The 20,654-nt window shown below is 43.6% G+C and overlaps 7 non-coding genes across 7 annotated transcripts; 3 read left to right on the forward strand and 4 right to left on the reverse strand.

Moving 5' to 3' along the window:
• Nucleotides 1–880: 880 nt before the first annotated feature.
• Nucleotides 881–952, reverse strand: TRNAQ-UUG (transfer RNA glutamine (anticodon UUG)). The gene has a single exon. It is a non-coding gene; the product is annotated as a tRNA-Gln (tRNA).
• An 8-nt stretch (nt 953–960) lies between these two features.
• On the reverse strand, nt 961–1,032 carry TRNAE-UUC (transfer RNA glutamic acid (anticodon UUC)). Its single transcript has one exon. It is a non-coding gene; the product is annotated as a tRNA-Glu (tRNA).
• Nucleotides 1,033–7,764: 6,732 nt separating this feature from the next.
• On the forward strand, nt 7,765–7,836 carry TRNAE-UUC (transfer RNA glutamic acid (anticodon UUC)). Its single transcript has one exon. It is a non-coding gene; the product is annotated as a tRNA-Glu (tRNA).
• Nucleotides 7,837–7,844: 8 nt separating this feature from the next.
• TRNAQ-UUG (transfer RNA glutamine (anticodon UUG)) lies at nt 7,845–7,916 on the forward strand. The gene has a single exon. It is a non-coding gene; the product is annotated as a tRNA-Gln (tRNA).
• A 3,310-nt stretch (nt 7,917–11,226) lies between these two features.
• Nucleotides 11,227–11,298, forward strand: TRNAQ-UUG (transfer RNA glutamine (anticodon UUG)). The gene has a single exon. It is a non-coding gene; the product is annotated as a tRNA-Gln (tRNA).
• Nucleotides 11,299–12,402: 1,104 nt separating this feature from the next.
• TRNAQ-UUG (transfer RNA glutamine (anticodon UUG)) lies at nt 12,403–12,474 on the reverse strand. Its single transcript has one exon. It is a non-coding gene; the product is annotated as a tRNA-Gln (tRNA).
• An 8-nt stretch (nt 12,475–12,482) lies between these two features.
• On the reverse strand, nt 12,483–12,554 carry TRNAE-UUC (transfer RNA glutamic acid (anticodon UUC)). Its single transcript has one exon. It is a non-coding gene; the product is annotated as a tRNA-Glu (tRNA).
• Nucleotides 12,555–20,654: the final 8,100 nt, after the last annotated feature.

A 20,654-nucleotide genomic window follows, 5' to 3' on the forward strand; every position in this document is an offset into this window, starting at 1 on the left:
CCACCAAATGATTTCCATACCCATTCTGGAAGCTGTTGCAGTGCTGACATGATCGATCATTAAAACACTCTCGCGTTTGTCCTGCATTACCTTTACGAGAACTCTGCGGTATCAGACAAATCACGTTGCGTGTGCAGTCAGTGAACCTAGTTGCATAATTGGTGGTACGCTGCAGCCCATTATACTTTTTCATACGACTGCGCAGAGCACAAAGCTTAAAAAGGGCAGTGCAAAGTAAATTCCCATCATGTCGGTTGGATACTTTCATTCAATTGTCGCATAACTTTTGCTGCACGCGAAGCACCACCTGAACTGCCATCTCGCCTTGTTTTTCTTTGCGTGCTGCTTCGAAACTTGCTAGTTTTTTCTTTCTGCATGATACTTTCACATACTTAAGGAATGAGAGAACGGGGAACACCTGCTTTCCGGAACCGCGATGTCTGAGTCGATGAACTGTGTTAAATATCGTGGTTGCATGGCTTCTTCAGTGCTGCCTGGATACACGTGGACCCGTATGCCCCTCGTAATTAGTTTAGAATATTCGCTGTCATATGGTAACATGGTTTTTTTAGATCATGGCTCATACACCTAGGATACTGGCTCCCCCAAATAAAAACGAAAGTAAGGTCAGAGATCTGCATGCGATTTTGTAACATAATTTTATAACTTCAATAACAAGCCAGGGAGATTATTTACCATAACGATTGATCGCGCTTTTGTTCCGCCAAATGTACGAACGCTGGCTAATTATTCAAATTAGCAAATTATTCGCAAGCAACGCCCATAAATGGAAATATTCAGGCGCCGTTATTCCAGAGATCGCTAATAAGTGCCAGAAGAACCGTCAATTAAAAAGCGAACCCGCTGGAAAAAAAGGCTAAGGTCTCACCGAGACTCGAACTCGGATCGCTGGATTCAAAGTCCAGAGTGCTGACCATTACACCATGAGACCCAAACCTCTTCCGACGCCGGGAATCGAACCCGGGCCTTCTGGGTGAAAGCCAGATATCCTAGCCACTAGACCACGCCGGAACGCGTTAGTCGCAGGTGCGGAGGGCCTAGGCTATACGCACGGATGGATATAAAAAGGGAGACAGCGTAGCAATAAACACAACAGCTGCCGAGTCTACCGTCGGCGCCACGTTAAGTGCATGAGATACAGGCGGCTTCTGTCTAAAGAAACAAGGGGTGACTAAGAGACGCTACGGAAGTTTGTACCTCCGACTCAAAGTTTGCTCATGTCGTCTGATAAGGACGCCATCAAATAAAGCGATACCACCAACGACGACAGACGCGCGTCCGTATCAACGCTTCATCGCTTGATAAATTCTGGAGCGTGCGGCCACGTTCTGACCGTAGCAATGCGCATTCCGAGGAGCGTATGGGCTGAGTTGTGAATTTGCTGACGCGAAATAGAAGCATGTCGAAAGAAAAACTTTTCTACGCCCACCACGTTGTGTGCTACGGCACTGATGCTAGTACGGGGAATTTGAGCGCTGGTTGCCTATTGGGATAATTGTAGCGACGCTGCACACTAACGCTTTTATATATATACTGCTTCGCAAATCTGGGCCGGGGTCGTATAACGATTGTATGCCAATATTATTGGTCTTCGCGCTTCGCCAGAGATCAGAGTGACGCTACATCCGTGTTATCACTGAGGTAAGTCGACCGATAAGAGCTGCATGGAATAGAGTGGGAGAAATTGCTATTAGCCCCAACATTGGCTATGGCGATGACCTGCTGTAGACAAAGACGCGAATTCGATGCGTAGCCGCGGCGAGCTCATTTCATGATGCAAAATGATTCGTGCACCAAGCTTTGATGGACGACAAGGTATCCGACGTTGTCAAATCTAATTGACAGCCCTTTCATTAGAGCGCCTATCATAAGCTTCGAAGCGTTGAAAGACAAGATCACCTTTTTTTTTTTAATCTGGTATTGAAATTTCTTTCACTGACTGTGAGAATCGAGGATATTTTGAACAATTTAGGAGTGTTTTATAGTTTCGTACGAAAGTTCTCTACGCCTTCGTGTACTGTTCAATGTTTCCAGCTACGAGTGGATGGAAAAATCTCAATAACAGCGGAGTATGATCGACAAGCAAATGGCTCTGGAGGCGATATAAGATCCCCATTCAATGCCGAAGAAACAATACCATAACATTTCACATGCTAAAAATAAGGCGACTGCTAGTGACCAATATAGTCTTGGAAAGCAGATGACACACGCCTCCTGCGGCCTCAAGGGCGTTCCACGTCCACCAATTTGGCTTTGAGCGGTGCTGGCGAAGACTCCTAGGCTGCCGTTGTACAAAAATACTCAAGGAAGGATCCGGAGAAAGGGCGTCGGGTAGCATATTTGGTAAAGCACAGCATAGCGGAATATGGGGTTCAGTCCCCGGCGGCGGCAACTTATCTTTTCGTTCTTTCCTTTCCCTTTACTTGATTATTTCTACGTTTATATTAAACATAATAATTATTTATCCACACACTTTGGATAGGAATTGCCTTCCCCTGAGCAGAATGCCGCCGCTACCTACCTCAGACTCCATCAATTAACACAAGGCCCTCAGTCCCGGACGGATGTGGAGCACCTGGCCAAGGCAGCGGTCAGTCCTGCGACGTGGATGATGGTGCTAAGAATCTCTGGATCGGTATAGGCCAACACTGGTAACTGAGCCTGGCAGCGTTTGACATGCGAACCCTCTCGAGTGAAGCTAGCTTAGCCGACCTCTGTGAGGAATTATTAGGCATTGCGTGGGATACTACTAGCTTTAGTGAGGTTAGAAGAACAAGTGAGGCTTATACAGTGTTGACGTAAGGCCAAATCCTCTGCTACAGGGGTCCTCCAGATAAAAGAGAATACAGGGTAGGATTTCTAATCCATAAGAACACAGCGGGCAACATTGATGAATTCTATAGCACAAATGAGAGGATAGCAGTCATGGTAATAAAGCTGAATAGCAGCTATAGAATAAAGGTATTACAAGCCTACGCTAAAACCTCCAGTCTTGATGATGAAGAAATAGAACAGATGTATGAAGCTGTTGAATTAGCGATGAGAAAAGGACAAACTCAGTATACGGTTGTTATGGGCAACTTCCATGCAAAAGTGGGGGAAAGGCAGGTTGGATAAAAAGCAATTCGCAATTACGACATCGATTCTAGGAAGACTAGAGGAGAGATGTGGGTAGAATGAGCGGAAAGGAATAGGCTCTGAGTAATGAATACTACCTTAAGGAAGTGGAGCAACAGGAATTGTACCTCAAAATGCCCTAACGGAGAAACAAGAAATTAAATAGATTTCATGCTCACTGCCGTTTCCAGCATAGTGCAGTATGTATAAGTGTTAGGTACAATAAAGGGCAGTGACCATAGCTTAGTGAGGCTTAGAATTTATCTCAATTTGAAGAGAAAAAAAGTAAAATTAGTCAAGAAGAAACACTGCAGCCTCGCCGCAGTAAGGGCATAAACAGACGAATTCATGCTGGTGATCTTAAATAAATATGCAGCTTTGGAGCATGGACTTCAACATAACATAGAGGTAATCCATAAAACCATGATTAGGCAGGTTTCAGAGAGAGAGAGAGAGAGAAAAGGGGAGGAACGACAGGGAGGTTACAAGTGGAGTTAATGCACCAAGCAACCAATAAGTAAATTTTCCCAAAATACAAAGTACCTAATGAAGAAACGACAAGGCATTAAAGTGTTCAACTCAAGAGATCATACAGAATTCGCTGAACTGGCGAAATTATCAACAAGAAGACGGTAAGGAATATTCCCAATTACAACGTGGGAAAGATTGAAGGAAGCAGTAGAAGATGGCCGTAGCATGAAATCAATTGGAAGAAAACTTGGCATATGACAAGGCAGCATGTATGCACTGAAAGATAAGCAGGGTAATGTCACCAGCAAGTTTCACAATATATTAAGAGGAAGCTTTAGCTCGATCCCAGCTCCAACGCGGTTTATTCGAACACATGTAAAACGCAAAAACGCTTTTCTGAGATAACCCTAGGACCAATTTTGATGAAAATTGTTGAATTTGAGAGAGAAACTTAAATTCTAGTGACTGCTGCAAGCGGAATTTCGGTTTAGTGCCTAAATTCTGTTACAAATATTTTTTAAAGAATTCGCAAGTTCGAAAAAAGTAGGCGCACGAAGTATATAAAAAAATATCTCTGCGTCAAGAACAGATATTATAGTACTGTAAACGGTATCTATTAGACCATTCAAAGCGGACAAATGACTTGCCAATATATATTTTACGTGAATTTGTTACATTGTGCACAAGAGTTCCGCAAAAGCTGTATTTCCATATTACTGAATTTTTTTTAGATTCTTGTGTAACACATTAGTTTTGTCCGCTTTAGATGTAGTATCAGATGCAAGTCTCAAAATTATGATATCATCTTTTCTTGCTGAGTCACAAAGTTATAAACGTGATCGTTTCATTTTGGTAATCTTTTTTTAATTTTTGCCAATTTTATTAAATATTTCTGACCAAAATCAAAAATTCAAGAACGACAATCCGTAGTCTTTAAGTTCTTTTAAATGCAACAAGCTTAGCCAAATTTGGTGCAGTGGTTGCCGAAAACTTTAGTTCTCCATTTACATCTATTTAGATAGGAGCACCGGAGCTAAGCCTTCTCAAAAGCTGCAAACGAGTTCTGTACTGAGATGTACAGTACGCAGAGCAGCCACGCTACCTACATTCGAAGTAGTCATGAAAAGGTAGCAGAGGCTACTTCTATAACTAGCGATGAAGTTAGAAGGGCCTTGCAAGATATGACTAGGGGAGAAACAGCAGAATGGAATGACAGTAGATTTAAACAAAGGTGGAGGAGATATCGTGCTTGAAAAGCTTGCGTCTCTTTATAAGCAATGCCTCTCGACTTCATGTGTACCAGAGAGTTGGAAGAATTCCAAAATTATACTAATTCATAATAATATTTTCATTATAATGGTGTATTACTAAACAATTATAACATACTAATAACCATTATTATACTATTTGTGATACTCATATATCATAAGAAGCCAACTAGCATTGACACCAAGGACAAGAAAGGGGAAATTACTTGTGCTTAATAAATGAAATCAAGAAACGATAAATTTATGGAAATGATAGTGGATGAACAAACGATTTGCCGCAGGTGGGGAACGATTCCACAACCTTCGCATTTCGCGTGGGATCCTCTACCAATTGAGCTGCCGTGGCGCCGTTTCCCCATCCACTTTCTCGGGTGTTTATGTTTGCTAGTAGAAACCTGGGAGTGTTAGCCAGCGCCACCACTCACAGACCTTGGCAGCGGATGTGAAACAAACTTTCTGCCGCAGGCGTCAAGAGAACGTGATCTTTTTTAGGTGAAGGCAACTGGTCAATAAACCCCCACATGCTACCTAAAGGCGCCAATGTTGCCGGATTCAGGACCCTCGTTATGTAATAAACGAGAAGAAAGGGGGTTAACCGAGGGGCCCGATTTTCTATTAGTCATATCATAAGAAGTTAACACACACTGACACCAAGGACAACAAAGGAGAAATTACTTGTGCCTAATAAATGAAATAAAGAAACGATAAAGATTTGGAAATGAAAGTGGATGAATAAACAACTTCCCGTAGGAGGGGAACTATCTCGCAACCTTCGTATTTCGCGATCGTTCCCTACCTGCGGCAAGTTGTTTTTCATGATTTAGTCACATGGTGAACAGGAGCTGCTTTCCTTCATTTCTGGCTTTAACAATGCCCGTCCGTCCATATCGTATTCTGCATCTACTATTAACTTCAGCGTTTCTGTGCTAAATGATAAACTATCTACTGCTTTGTACAAAAAACCAACAGACCAATATCAATACTTGCACTTGGATGGTAACCACGTTAAACATTGTAAGACTAGCGTAACTTATAGTCATGCCTTACGGTTCGAAATAATCGGCTCTGAACAATCCGGTCTCAAAAAAATTGCGCAGCCCTAAAGAATGCTTTAGTCAAACAAAATTATCCACCATAACTAATATTTGACGCAATAAAACGCGCAGACGTGCATGACCGTAGGATGCTTCTGTAACCGACTTAATCAACCCAGACAAATCTTGTCCTAACCCAATCTGCGTCAGACCCGCATGTTTTAGATGTATTAAAGAAGGACCAAATATCCTAATGCAAAGTGAGCGCGTCAAAGACATCTTCGCTGAACCGCCTAAAATAGTATACCGTAGAGCTAGAAATATTCGAGATATACGATCATCTTCATCTAAGAATAACTACCCTGACATTATCGGAAGCCATCCTTGCCGAAAATCGCGATGCAAACTATACCCTACATGTGTACATCGCAGCAGAAAACTAGTACGGCTTCAATCTTTCATTTAAAAATGAAACGCGATTACAAATGCGATACCAAAAACTTAATATATATGCTGGAATGCATACTTTGCAAGAAACAGTATATTGGACAAAGAGAGGGCCTTTTAGATTGCACTTTAACAATCACGAATCCCACGCTCATACGTTGCCCAAACTACCTACCTCAAAACACATACATCTCCTTGACCACTCATTTGATAAAATGAAAGTCACGTTGCTTGAATCGGGATTTCGTTCAAATTATTACAGAGAAGCCTGTGAATCCTTTCTAATATATTAGTTTGATACCCTCGCGTGTGGTTTGAATGCAAGTGTTGGAAAATTGAGTTGCCTCGCCACATAGCCCGTCACATCTTCCCTCTTTTCCCTTCTTTCTTACCAGTGCGGCACTGTATTGCCCTTTTACTAGCACGTCAGTATTTTTCGCTTTTCTTTTCAGTCTTTGTTATTTATCGGTAACATAACACATATTCGGTGACGTTTTTTGCCGTCACCTAGTTATTCTGTTGAATTTCATATGTTGTGCGCATATTGAAATGATGTGTTTGCAAACGCCATCTGTTTAGACATGTATGAACTGTTGATCAGAACGACTGACACGCATTCTACTTGCGCGTTTTCTTCGGGTTTTATGTTTACATATCTGCATCTGATTGCTATGCCCATGTATATAAACTGTACCTGTGCCATGCATTGTATTCGGATGAAGGCCTGACCCCGGCCTAAAGGTCAATAAATCGCTTCATCCGCGCGTCTACATCACTGTCTGTATTTGCCCGGATCCAGATTTTCTCTCTCTCTCTCTCTCTCTCTCTCTCTATATATATATATATATATATATATATATATATATATATATATATATATATATATATATATAGGAACGTTAATCTGCAGCGTCGCTACAATTATCCCAATAGGCAACCAGCGCACAAGTTCCCCGTACTAGCAGCAGTGCCGTAGCGCACAACGTGGTGGGCGTAGAAAAGTTTTTATTTGGACATGCTTATATCGCGCGTCAGCAAATTCAGAACTCAGCCCATGCCCTCCTCGTAATGTGCATTGCTACGGTCAGAACGTGGCCGCACGCTCCAGAGTTTATCAAGCGATGAAGCGTTGATACGGACGCGTGTCTGTTTTCGTTGGCGGTACCGCTTTATTTTCATGGCTTCCCTATCGGACGACATTAGCAAATTTTGAATTGGAGGTACAAACTGCCGTAGCGTTTCTTAGCCGGCGCTGGTTTCCTTAGACAGAAGCCGCCTGTTTCTCATACACTTAACGTGGCGCCGACGGTAGACTCGGCAGCTGTTGTGTTTATTGCTACGCTGTCTCCGTTTTTATATCCATCCGTGCGTATAGCCTAGGCCCTACGCAGCTGCGACGAACGTGTTCCGGCGTGGTCTAGTGGCTAGGATATCTGGCTTTCACCCAGAAGGCCCGGGTTCGATTCCCGGCGTCGGAAGAGGTTTGGGTCTCATGGTGTAATGGTCAGCACTCTGGACTTTGAATCCAGCGATCCGAGTTCGAGTCTCGGTGAGACCTTACGTTTTCTTCCCAACGGGTTCACTTTTTAAGTGACGGTTCTTCTGGCACTCATTTGCAATCTCTGGAATAACGGCGCCTGAATATTTCCATTTATGGGCGTTGCTTGTGAATAGTTTGCTTTTCGTCGGTGTTCCTAGATTTGGCGTAACAAAAGCACGATCAATCGTTTTGGTAATTGATCTCCCTGGCTTACCCGCCGTGGTTGCTCAATGGCTATGGTGTTAGGCTGCTGAGCACGAGGTCGCGGGATCGAAACCCGGCCACGGCGGCCGCATCTCGATGGGGGCGAAATGCGAAAACACCCGTGTACTTAGATTTAGGTGCACGTTAAAGAACCCCAGGTGGTCAAAATTTCCGGAGTCCTCCACTACGGCGTGCCTCATAATCAGAAAGTGGTTTTGGCACGTAAAATCCCCATAATTTAATTTTAAAGATCTCCCTGGCTTGTTATTGATGTCATGAAATTCAGTTAGAAGATCGCATGCAGTTCCTTGACCTAACTTCGGTTTTTCTTTGGAGGAGCCAGTATCCTGTGTCTATGAGCCGTCATCTAAGAAAAGCATGCTGCCCTATAGTAGTGAATAACTTAAGCTGATTACGAGGGGCATACCGGTCACGTGTATCCAGGCAGCACGGAAGAAGTCATACAACCACGACATTTAGCAAAGTTCATCGACTCAGACATCGCGGTTCCCGGAAGCAGGCCTTCCCCGTTCCCTCATCTCTTAAGTATTTGAAACCATTGTGCCGAAACAAAAACTAGGAAGTTTCGAACCATCACGCAGGGAAAAAAGGAATAAGACGAGATACCAGTTCAGGAGGTGGGACAAGTTATGCAACAAATTAAAGAAAGTATCCAACCGACATGATGGGAAATTACTTTTCAGTGCCCTTTTTAAGCTATGTACTCTGTGCAATCGTATGAAAAAGCATAATAGGCTCCAGTGCAGCACTAATTATGCAACTAGGTTCACTGACTGCACGCGCAACATTATTTGTCTGATGCCGCAGTGTTTTTGTAAAGCAAATACAGGACAAACGGGACGGTGTTTTAATGATCGATCATGTCAGCACTGCAACAGTGTCTATAATAGGTATGGAAGCCATTTGGTGGGCCACTGCGAAAAGTGCACTCATAACCCCATGCTTCATACGACGAAGTTCCTAGAGAAAGAGAAAGAAACTAAGAGGGAAAAAGAAACAATAGAGACATTCCGCCTTATAATGGTTGGATATACTTGTGATGAAGCAAGACATAACTGTTGCTTTATCCGAAAAAAATTAGCCGTATTGCATGACTTACCAGTTTGTCATATATAGGTTTTTGTTCACGCTTTCCGATTCTGGGAAACACATACAGGATGACAATTTGTAAGTTTTTCGGAGTTTTCTTGAAAATCGTCTGTGGCAGACACCATACTTTTTATCCCTGAGCTGCATCATTCGAAAAGATGTACATTACTAACACGACAAATCGAAGCATATGTTAGACTAATTAGAAGATACAAATTAATTCCTTAATAATTTGCCTTACGGCCCACATTGCAATTTATGATCTGAATTCGGTGAAGATTCAAGAGTTCTCCACGTGAAATGAATTTCCACGCTGAAGCCATTTGCGAGATATTATTTCCCGGATTGTGGAACAAAATACACGGGCGTTCCAGTTGCTTTCGTACTTCAATTCATTAAAGGATATCTTGGTAAACATGTCACAACTGTGCATGTTTAGGGCGAGTTTGAGGGCGCGTATCTTGAGACTAGTGTCTTTATAGGAATTCATTCCACGTGGATATACTTTGCAAGTTCACCGGCAACAATTATTAAATCGCAGTATGTGCCATGAAGCACAAACTCAAGAAGGTGCTTAGCGTTGTTTTCTTCATTAATAGAATATATGTTTTCATTTCTCGGGCAAATAATGTACCCTACTCTGAATAATTCTGCTCAAAGAATGGGAATATGATATGTGCAAGAGACGACTTGTAAAAATTGTGAAAAACTTACAAATGATCCCCCCGAGTAAAGGCTGATGTTCTTTAAATTGAGCTGGCAGTCAGTGGTTGTTCGGTGGCATTTGTTAATCTGCATGCCCTTCTATTAGTCGCGCTGTTCGAGCACAGTTCTGAATTGTAGGGTTTTACTTGCCAAAAACACGCTCTGATTATGAGGCACGCCGTAGTGGGAAATAATTTTGACCAGATAGGGTTCGCGAACGTGCACCGCAGTCACAGTACACGAGCGCTTCCGCTTTCTGCACCCGTCAGAATGCCGCTGTTGTAGCCGGGAATGAACCCGCGACCTCGCACTGAGCAGCTCAACGCCATAGCCTAAGGCGTGGTCATGGCAAATTTTATGCGGATTAAATACACTATAGCTGTAACGGACGCCAGACTTTTTTTGTGTGTGTGAAACTGCGGTACGCTAAAGTGCAATATTCCGGATGCCTGTGTGATATTGAACGTTAGTTTATGTTCATCCAGCAGAAAGTTCAGGTTAATAATTTTAAGCATTCGGAAAGCTAAAAACGCGCTGTCATGCGCCCATGCAACATATAGATTATAAGTAATAACGTTCTGTTACTTGCTCAACTTTGGTTTGATACACAAAGGCAAGGGTCGCAGATATCGATATGTTGAGATATTTCGTATGAAGCTACAGAACACTCGGAAATCATGCAAATATCCTCCATTTTCAGTCTCTCTAACTGGAGCACTAAATAAGAGGAGTAGCTGTGGGATTTATCGTCCCAAAGAGAAGTGCGCATGTGGGGTTTAAGGGACACTTTAGTGGGAAGGGCACCGGAATAATGCTGGTAACTTGGCATTCTTCAATGTTTGCTGTAGGAATCGTACGCGGATTCCTCTTCATTCCGCCACCGATGCAATGCGGCTGCCGCGTATCGGGAATCGAACTCGCGTCTTCGTGCCCGCAGCAGCCCAACGCCACCGGGCTTTCGAGGTGGCCAGTGCCAGATTCCGCCAAAGTGTTCCGAGTGCATGACACCCAATGTGTGTGCGTCGTCGCAAGAATGACAACAAACAACGCAGGCATGAAGGAAGCCACACGCATCCCGTAATTGACCGAGCCCCGTGACGCGCACGCGAAAACGAAAGCGTAACTCGGCAGGTTTTTTTAATCGCTGCGCCACATTCGTGCTGCCGTTTTTTTTTTTTTAATATCCGTACGTGCCTGGCCTAGGCCCTCCGCAGGTGCTACGAACGCGTTCCGGCGTGGTGCAGTGGCTAGGTTATCTGGCTTGCACCCAGAAGGCCCGGGATTGTTTCCCGGCGTCGGAAGATGTTTGGGTCTCATGGTGTAATGGTCAGCACTCTGGACTTTGAATCCAGCGATCCGAGTTCGAGTCTCGGTGAGACCTCTCTTTTTTTTCCATCATGTTCGCTTCTTATTTACCGATTCTTCTGGCACTTAATTGCGATCTCTCAAATAATGGCTCCTGAATATTTCCATTTGTTGGCATTGCTTGTGAATAATTAGCGTTTAGTTTGCGTTCCTAGATTGGATGGATCAGAAACACCATCAACCGCTTTGTTAATGATTCTTTATGGCTTTTTCAATTGAGTAGAGGTAGGCTTACCTCTCTGTGGCGGAAATGCTTGATGCACGCGCAATGCACCCGCGTAAGTGAACGCCGAGTACTTGCAAGACTGCGGAATGTCAAAGCGCGATTTCAGAAGTGACTGTATTATATAGCATGTCTTGGTATCTTAAGCACGCAGAACGTTTACGTCTTGCGGTGAGAGCATTAAGCGGTATAAGCAATGTATACAATGTATATACAATCAAAGCTTAGGTTTGTAGCGGCAGCAGCATCGGCGTCGCACGAGGGATGACGTAGACGCTCGAGCCTCGTGTAGACGCGAGCGTCTACGTCATCCCTCGTGCGACGCCGATGGCTCTATGAAACGCCGGGTAAGACGGCGCTGGTGAAGTTAAGATGACTCAACAGTGTTCGGTGTCGAAGACAGACAAGGTCTTCTGCGGGAGCCTCTTTTTTCTCCCGAACAACAAATATGGTAAAACATGGAACAGACCGCGTGGTGCACTAAGGCGCCCCAAAAGAGCTTCTCTTTCTTAGATGTAAACTGCTGTTGACTCGCCTTTGTTTTGTTTAATTCTCGCATTGCAAGACGTAAATGTTGTACTTGCTTAAGATACGAAGATATGCTATATCATTGTCACTTCGGAAATCATGCTTTCATGTCCCGCGGCTTCGCAAGAACTCGCTGTGCGTTTACGCCGCCACAGAGAGTTAGGCATAACTTCACCTAATAGAAAAGCCATAAGGAAATATTAACAAGGGCTTGATGAGCTTCTGATCCGTCCAATCTAGGAACGTTATGAAAAGCTAATTATTCGAAGGCAATGCCCTTAAACGGAAATATTCAGGAGCCGCTATTCGAGAAATTGCAGATAATTACCAGATGAGTCAGGAATCAAAAGCGAAGCCGACGGAAGAACAAGGCCTCACCGAGACTCGAACTCAGATCGCTGGATTCAAAGTCCAGAGTGCTGACCATTACACCATGAGACCCAAACCTCTTCCGACGCCGGGAATCGAACCCGGGCCTTCTGGGTGAAAGCCAGATATCCTAGCCACTAGACCACGCCGGAACACGTTCGTCGCCGCTGCAGAGGGCATTAGCACGCGTGCAGGTAGAAAAAAGACAGCACGAAGATAACGCAGCGATGAAAAAACCTGCCGAGTTACGCTTTCGTTCTCGCGTGCGCTTTACGCGGTTCGGTCAATTACGGGACAAATGTGCCTTCCTTCGTGCCTGCGTTGTTCGTTGACGTCATTCTTGCGACGACGCCGACACAATGGGTTTCATGCACTCGGCATACATTTGCGAAATCTGTAGCTAGCCACCTCAATAGCCCAGCAATGTTGGGCTGCTACAGGCGCGAAGTCGTGACTTCGTTTACCATCCGCGGCGGGCGAATTGCATCGCCGGCGGAATGCAGAGGAATCCGTGTAGAAGTCTTTCAGCGCACGTTGAAGAATGCCAAGTTACCAGCATTAATCTGGAGAGCCCATTTCGCTACAGTGTCGCTGAAATATCCCACTCTGTCCCCATTCCACGGAGGTTAAATCCCACAGCTACTCCCCTTATGTGGCGCTCCTATGAGAGAGACTGAAAATCGAGGATATTTGTATGATTTCGGAGTGTTTTGCAGATTTATACTAAATATTTTGTCATCTAGGTGTCCGGTATCTTTGCCTTTTTGTAGCAAAGCTAAGCTGAGCAAGTAACAGAACGCCCTTATAGAGACAATGTGTTTCTTGCACGAAAGCATGAAACCTCGTTTTTAGCTTTCTTAATGCTTGAAATTATAGACGTGAGTTTTCCACTGGATCAATTTATTACAACATTAAATATCATTCAGGCACTTCGATTGTCAGCCTTAGTGTACCACGGCTTCACAAATAAAACCTGGCGTCCGTTACAGCTACAGCTCATTTCGTACTCATAAAGAATTGCCGCAATGAAGAATTAAGCTTACCGCTGTTGAAATAAATAGACCCTTCTCAGTGGCTATGGCTTTGCACAGCTGAGTCCGATATCGCGGGTTCAATACCGGCGACGGCTTCCCCATGGGGGTGGAATACCTACGCGTTCGTGTACTTAAATAATGGTGCGCGTTAGCGAAGTCCAAGTTGGTCAAAATTAATTTGCACTCGTTCCTCTACGGCGTAAATAATATTCAGATGGTGTTTTCGGCACGTAAGACACTGGAGCTTAGAACCACGCTCAAACAGCGCGACTAAAACAAGGACACACAGAGAAACAGGTACCATAGAACAAGCCCTGATTGCCAACTGAATTTTTCTTAGAAGAACGGCAGGCTTTATACATCCACCCCAGAATTAGCATGGGTATACACAGACACATGACAAAATCATAGCGTGTCATGAAACAAGGCTATTTCTTTTTCTCATAAAGTAGGAGGGGGCGCGCTTATCGGGCCCGTACGTTACGAATTAAATATAATGATTTGCTTATAATCGATTACATTTTTGATAAATATTTAATTTAATGATTACTTTGTCTATTCTGTGACGCGCACTGTATTTCAATGACTTTTATCAGCAACCAGTTACACGTAGCCAGTTACTTTATCGGTGAGGCAAGTTCTAACATGTAACGCAGGTTTCAGAACCCGAATTCGACGGGAACTGCAGCAGAACTCCCGAGATCGTACCACATAGTCACCTCTGGGTTGCTCAGAGAGGCAAACTTAGGAGCTCAGTGTTTATTTTCTGATCTTAACGCTCCACCATGATGTTGACCGATGAATTGAACCGGTGCTGGTACGTCTAGATTAGCGACTTTTCATTGGCACTACCGGGTGCGTATTCTATATGTATCGGCAACAATGGTGCGCTGCGCTTCATATATAGAACCATGATGCCGAGTAACCTCAATCTTGTACGCAGGATGCGCATGCGTGAGGACACCACGCACACCAGTGCGTACATCGAGCGGGTTTTCAGAGTCGGTGATGACGTCATGACGATAAAAACGGGGGAAGATGAGCGATTAAACTTTTTGAAAAGCAGTTTATAGCAAACATAAGCATTGTGTGAAGGGCTGCAAAGGACGAAATGAAAGTATCATGCCAGCCTGTTCTGTTTACTGTGTATATGCAATGTTAATAATTCGGAGGAAAGGAAAGTGAAAATAATTGATTACTTTTGAGTAATTCATCAGAGGCTCTCGTGGGGCAATGCTTGGTAAATGTAATCGATTAGATATTGAAATGCACAAACGATAAGATAAAAAGTCGACGAAATAAACATGCGGATCCCACGCACTGTGGGATCCGATATAAGGGAAGCTTTGTATGCTGTTTGCTTTGACTGACAATAATTAGCGGTAATGTTGGCGGCGAATGAGTCATTTCTCCGGCGTTTAGTTCAATACGAGAGCGGTGAGTTGATGCTAAACGTTACGTTTGGTGCACCACTGCAGTTTGTCTGCGCAGTTCACGGAACACACGGGGAGACGCGCTTGCTTGATGTGTTCTTGTTCACAATTGTTCATAATTCTCTGAGAGTTGGGCATTATCATTGCTTCACAGGGCACATCGTGTCGTCGCACAAGCGTTAAACTTTAATTCAATTATGGGCTGTACGTAATTCAATTATTTATCATGGATCTGTATGTACACATTATAAAATTGCTACTATACATTGTACACACACATTCGCGGGCTGCAACACGTTCCTCTGCGTAGCGAAGACGCTCCTGCTCCGCGCGATGCTTCTTTCGGACCTGGGTGTCCTCGACGCTGGGAGTGCACGCTCTAAGGACATTTTTTTTTTTTCTGGCGCGTGTTTACGTGCCCCTTCTGCATACGTGGCCAGCAGGCTTTTGAGACGCCAGCTCCAACCGCTATCTTCAGGCTATTGACGATTGTAATGTTGACATTATCACAGTTTGCACGCGACCTCCACAGCCCAGCACTTGCATTTTTTTGCCGCATAGTAAAGTAATCCCAGCACGTAACGTGCGCAGAAACCGGCCCGCGGCGGCGCTGGCCGGCACGTGCGGAAGCGAGCGCCATCTGGTGGCGTTGCAAGAAACCCAGCGGCACGTGCAGCAACGCCATCCCAGCGACCGAAAAGTGGGTAAAAGAGGCAAAGAATGATTCGCTCTAAAATCAACTTCACGCCAGTGAGAGCCAAACCAATAAATCTCTGTATTAGGCGTGCCATGTTTTATATGGCGTTCCCAAACTGTACCTGCCTTCCCACAATGCCCAGGAACTGCTCCACCCCCACCCCTCCCTGTTTTTTTCCCGCCTATATGCTTATGGCTTTGACACTTAGATATAAGCTCTAACGTAAAAAATCCACCGAAGAAGCGATAGGGTCGGATTCGTTTTGGCCGCTCGCGGCACTCTGGAATGCTGGTATGTAGAAGGGTGTAGTCTGGGGAACCGAATTTCGGAAGACAGTGAAAAAACATTTATTTCTGATGAAATGGGGTGACTTCCTCGTAGGGTGGAGCCCTTATTTCAGGGCCCCAAATTCGGAACCCCTGCTCTATACCACTGTGCTCTTGCCGCACTCGTCAACTATTACAGTGAGTAGCCACGCGGTGTTGTTGAGGGAGTTCTTGATCCAGAGCTTGACCCCCTGGTGCAAAGTCTGTTCTCATGTCCTTGACCTTATCTTTTTCGGTGTATTTCCTAAGCTGTAGAGCATCCAGATCAGATGGAAGCTGCCTACTAAACAATAATTCCACTCGAGTTTACAGTGTGTGGTTGCTGTATGCCGCTTAAAGAAATAACCATGGCAGCTGGCAGGAGTGACTACCACTAGCCAGCTTATTGAGTGCCATCTTCGTTTCGACACCATCCGTTCCGCTTGTCCATTTGCCTCCGGGTGGTCGTACGGCGCCGAAGTTATATGTTTGTATCCATTCATTGTGACGAATTGTTGTATATAAGATGAAACAAATGCTGTGCTATTGTATGAAACCAACATTTGCAATATGCCAAAAAGTGACGAAGAGTAACCGAACGCCATCCTTCGTTCCCTAAGTAGCCTGCAACGGCACTTAAAAACTCTAGCGTGACTGTTGCCATGTTCACATTCTTGTGGGTTGATGTAATGTGGGCGTAACTCCAATAACTCTTGCGCGCATGATAACTAATAACGAAGTTGAAACAATATTGTAGCTGGCTACACCAAAGGTCAGCTTCGAAGGTGTCGTGATAGAAATTGGGAGCTACCTGTTGGTCACTTTGCATGGAACAGTTTACCTGCATACGCTTCACCAGTCACGTTATTATACATACAGTATCGCAAAAACTATTGAGTTTAATCTAATGGAAGCACACAGTTTCCGTCTAACACCTTCACTGAGAGTACGTCTTCATCATCTTGTCTTAATCTTTAACACTGGCGCATACCCACTATGGGCGACTGGCCAATAAGCAAGTGGTTTCCGGTATGTTTACATATAAAACAAAACTAAATTGTAATAGAATAGCGTCGGAGTAAAGAAAAATGGTTTGGCAATAAAAATATATGTATTGTTAAGAATTTTTAGATAAATAATTCCACCTAAAGACGTGAAATAATAGAAATTATTGATAATTTTAGAAATTCAGCACGGTATACTCTATTACTGTGCGTCTTTGTAATAAAATTGTAAACTGCGAAATAAGCATCCCTGTGGCTGGATCCCAGTGAAGTCGCCCCAAAAGATAGAGTGGCTGGCGAGCTTAGCGATAGCCCAAGTTGCCAAATGAATTTTCCAAAAGCTTTCTTTGTGTGAAGAATTGGCGGCACGGCAGAAAGCAATGCTCAATAGATTCAGATGCATTGCAAAAAGAACATAGCAGAAACACAGCGACGAGACTAGACCTGTATAAGTAAAAACTCACAGGCGGTATACGGCATCTCAATTTTGTAAAAGAAACTTCCCATTGCCTTGAAGGACACCAAATAATATTCCAGAGAAAACAAAACTGCTGGAATTCAGAAGACGATTTTAGCATGGATATGTCAGAACTTTGCGATATAGAGAAATTTCTGTATCTAGCCGTGGTGACATAAGCTGATGTCGGCAAAACAGATATGGCAGGGCAATTGAGGGATGCTCGTGCGAGGGAATAAGCCATTTCATTCAAGCCCAACCCTCGATGTCCCGGTACTCAAAGCAGCTATACTTTCAGCAAGCACGGAGGTACCATCGAACAATATGTTCGCAGTATTCTTGAATCTGACAATGCAGTAAGTGCTGTGAATACAGACAGTAATTACTGCAGACGGTCACAATAACGGCTAAAGGGTCATTTTGGGGAAGCTTTCGTAATGCTAATACAGTCGCTGATAATTCTGCCTGAAATATCAGTGTGAAGTCGGGAAGGCGAAGAGAGTAAGACCATTGAAGAGACTGGGAGAAGATGCGCACTCCTGCCTTCTCATTGCATATAGAAGCGTCAGTAGCTATTATGTTTCCAGCGGCTAGCTAGTGTAGGTGGCCTTGTAATATATTAATGAAATGTCGGCTATGTAATAGTTTAGCACGATTAGGAAATATGTCCTCGAACTCAGTTTTGAGGTCTGGTAAGGCATCATTCGAATGGCAAACTTCACGTATATACACATTTAATTATTGTGATTGTGCTTCCAGAAATATTATCCGAGGGCGGTGTAACTCGACCAGGATATGTCGAAAAACTCAGCGAGTTCAATGATAAACACATATTGCGTATGTCTCTTTGAAAAGTCTTTTTTATGTCTGAAACCTAAGCATGCGGAATCTGCAATCTATGGTGGGTATATGAGCTTCCTAATATAGAACAGCGTCGGCAACGAATCTAGGTAGCCCGAGAAATAAGCGTAGAGCTTCCCTTTCTAAAAGTATGAAAGGTTTAATGTTATAGGCGTGGCCACTCGAAAATATTACGCTGCGGAATGCTAATATGGGCAGAACCTACATATTATATATCATCAGTAAGATATCGCTGCGTAGTCCAGAGCGACGGCGGCTGAGCCAGCGGAGCATTGCTACGGTGCGTTCTGCCTTTGTTTTAATAAGTTGAATGTGGCTGCTCCAGGCGAGCTTTCCATCGTAAATAACACCAAGATACTTGACTGAGTAAACTTGAGGAATAAGTTTCTGGCGGTACTCTAGAGATATATGCACCTGTGCAGTTAACGGAAAGACTAGTACCGCACTTTTACTAACATTTAATAACATGCATAACCCCTCCAGCATTCCTAAGTAATTCTGCAACGACTGGTGTAGTGAGTGCATATCAGTAGCGGATGTAAAAAATGCCATGTTGTCCACATAAACGCAAACCTCTACTACCGGAGACAAAGGAATTGTACTTAGCAAAATGTCAAATGAAATAAGGGAAGGAACGGCACCCTGTGGTACATGTCTTCTTGTGTTTAGACGTCGAAATAGCGCGTCGATAACAATAAAACACTGTATCCCTCGTAAATTTATATATCCAAGTGGTTATACACTTCCGAAAATTTGTAGGCTGAAGTTTATTGAACAGAACATGGTATTCTACAGAGTCGTATGCTTTCGCTACATCTACTTTCACCAAAGCTGCGTACCCTCATTTGTGGCGAGCAACTTTAATGCGGCTCTCTATACCTACATGGGCGTACCATATAGAGTGTCTGGGACGAAATCCAATGTGACAAGGACTGAGAAGTGTATCATCCTTCATAAAGTTTGCTATACGGCCATGAACAACACTTTATATTTACTTGACGACATTGGAAGTAAGAGAAATTGGTCTTACGTTATCTAGGTCAAGTCCAGCTGCTTTTCGTTCAACAGTGGAATAATTTTGGCTACGCTCCACTCTCCTGGAACCCAGTAATTTCTTAGAGAAAAATTACTATATTTAGTACGCCCTGAGGCGCATAATCAAACAAAACATTTAGAATTCCTGTTGTAATGCCATCAGGACCTGGGGCTGACGCCGGTAATGATCTATTAACACCCGCAAGCTCTGTCACTGTTACTTCTACGAAGACGTCTCCCGAGGCAGGTTTGGATAGTCCTTTAAGCAATTTATGCGTGAAACGTCACGCAAATCCTTGGCCAATTTTTTCAGGTGACTCTGATTATTATTTTGTTGATAGAGCGACAGAGTCGATATTCACGCGCGCTGGTGTAACTTGACGAGATCGAAGAAACTTAAACAGGGCTTTTTTTATTGTTAGACTTCGAAAGATATGTGTAGTGCTTTGAATGATAATCCTTTGCTTTCGAGACTGTTCGCTTAAATTTAGTCGCAATATATGTGTAATCAGCCAAATTAACACGGAATTCGTTAAATAAGAGTTTTTTCCGTGCAGCTTTACGACGTCTAAAATCTCGCTCGCAGTAAGAATTCCACCAGGGACAATATGATCCACCTTTAGTATATAGCACAACAAATTGAGACTTTTTTGATGATCGTTTTAGAATTTAACACATGCTCATTGCTTTATTACCACTCTCCCTACCTTCCTGAGCGTTTAAAGCTGATGTTAACGATTTTTTTTTCATTTTCAGTATTTAACAAGAGTGCGCACATGACTATCTAAACTAGTTCAGGGGTAATCAGTTCAAACATTATAGAGAAGTGATAGCTGTTAGTACCGGAGTCATCAGTGTTCCAGGAGGTGGCAAAAAGGCTCGAAGCAGCAAACATAAGATCTAGGGCAGATCGCGACTGACTCCGAACGAAAGTAGGTTCTCTCAAATTTAAGCAAGAGAAATTATTTGATAAAACCCAACCCCACTAGCGTTTGCCACAAATGTGCGTCCGGAAACTCCACGATACATGATGAGACTTAAAATTGCCCACTAACATGGCGTTATTCTTACTGCAAGCAACAAACTTATCAAGGTAACGGGTATCTTGCACTGAAGCGGGTAAGTACGAGTTAATTATAGAAAAAGGCGTGCAACCAGGAAGTGTTATATCCTATGCTAACATTTCACAGCCTGATGGCATCATCTGGTATGCTATCTTTATGGCAGATCTTTGCTGCTACAAAAAAGGACGAAACCACCGCCTTGGTAAAGGCAATCCAATCTAAAATATGGGAAATTTTTTAAATGAAAAGTCTGACAAGGAAGCCAAGTTGCCTGTAAAATAATTACATCTTGAGAATATTTAGAAGCAAGATATAATAAATCTGTTGCAGCGGTGACCATGAAACGATAGTTCCACTGAATT

Source organism: Dermacentor variabilis, chromosome 3 (assembly GCF_050947875.1).
Source record: "Dermacentor variabilis isolate Ectoservices chromosome 3, ASM5094787v1, whole genome shotgun sequence".
Lineage (NCBI taxonomy): Eukaryota > Metazoa > Arthropoda > Arachnida > Ixodida > Ixodidae > Dermacentor > Dermacentor variabilis.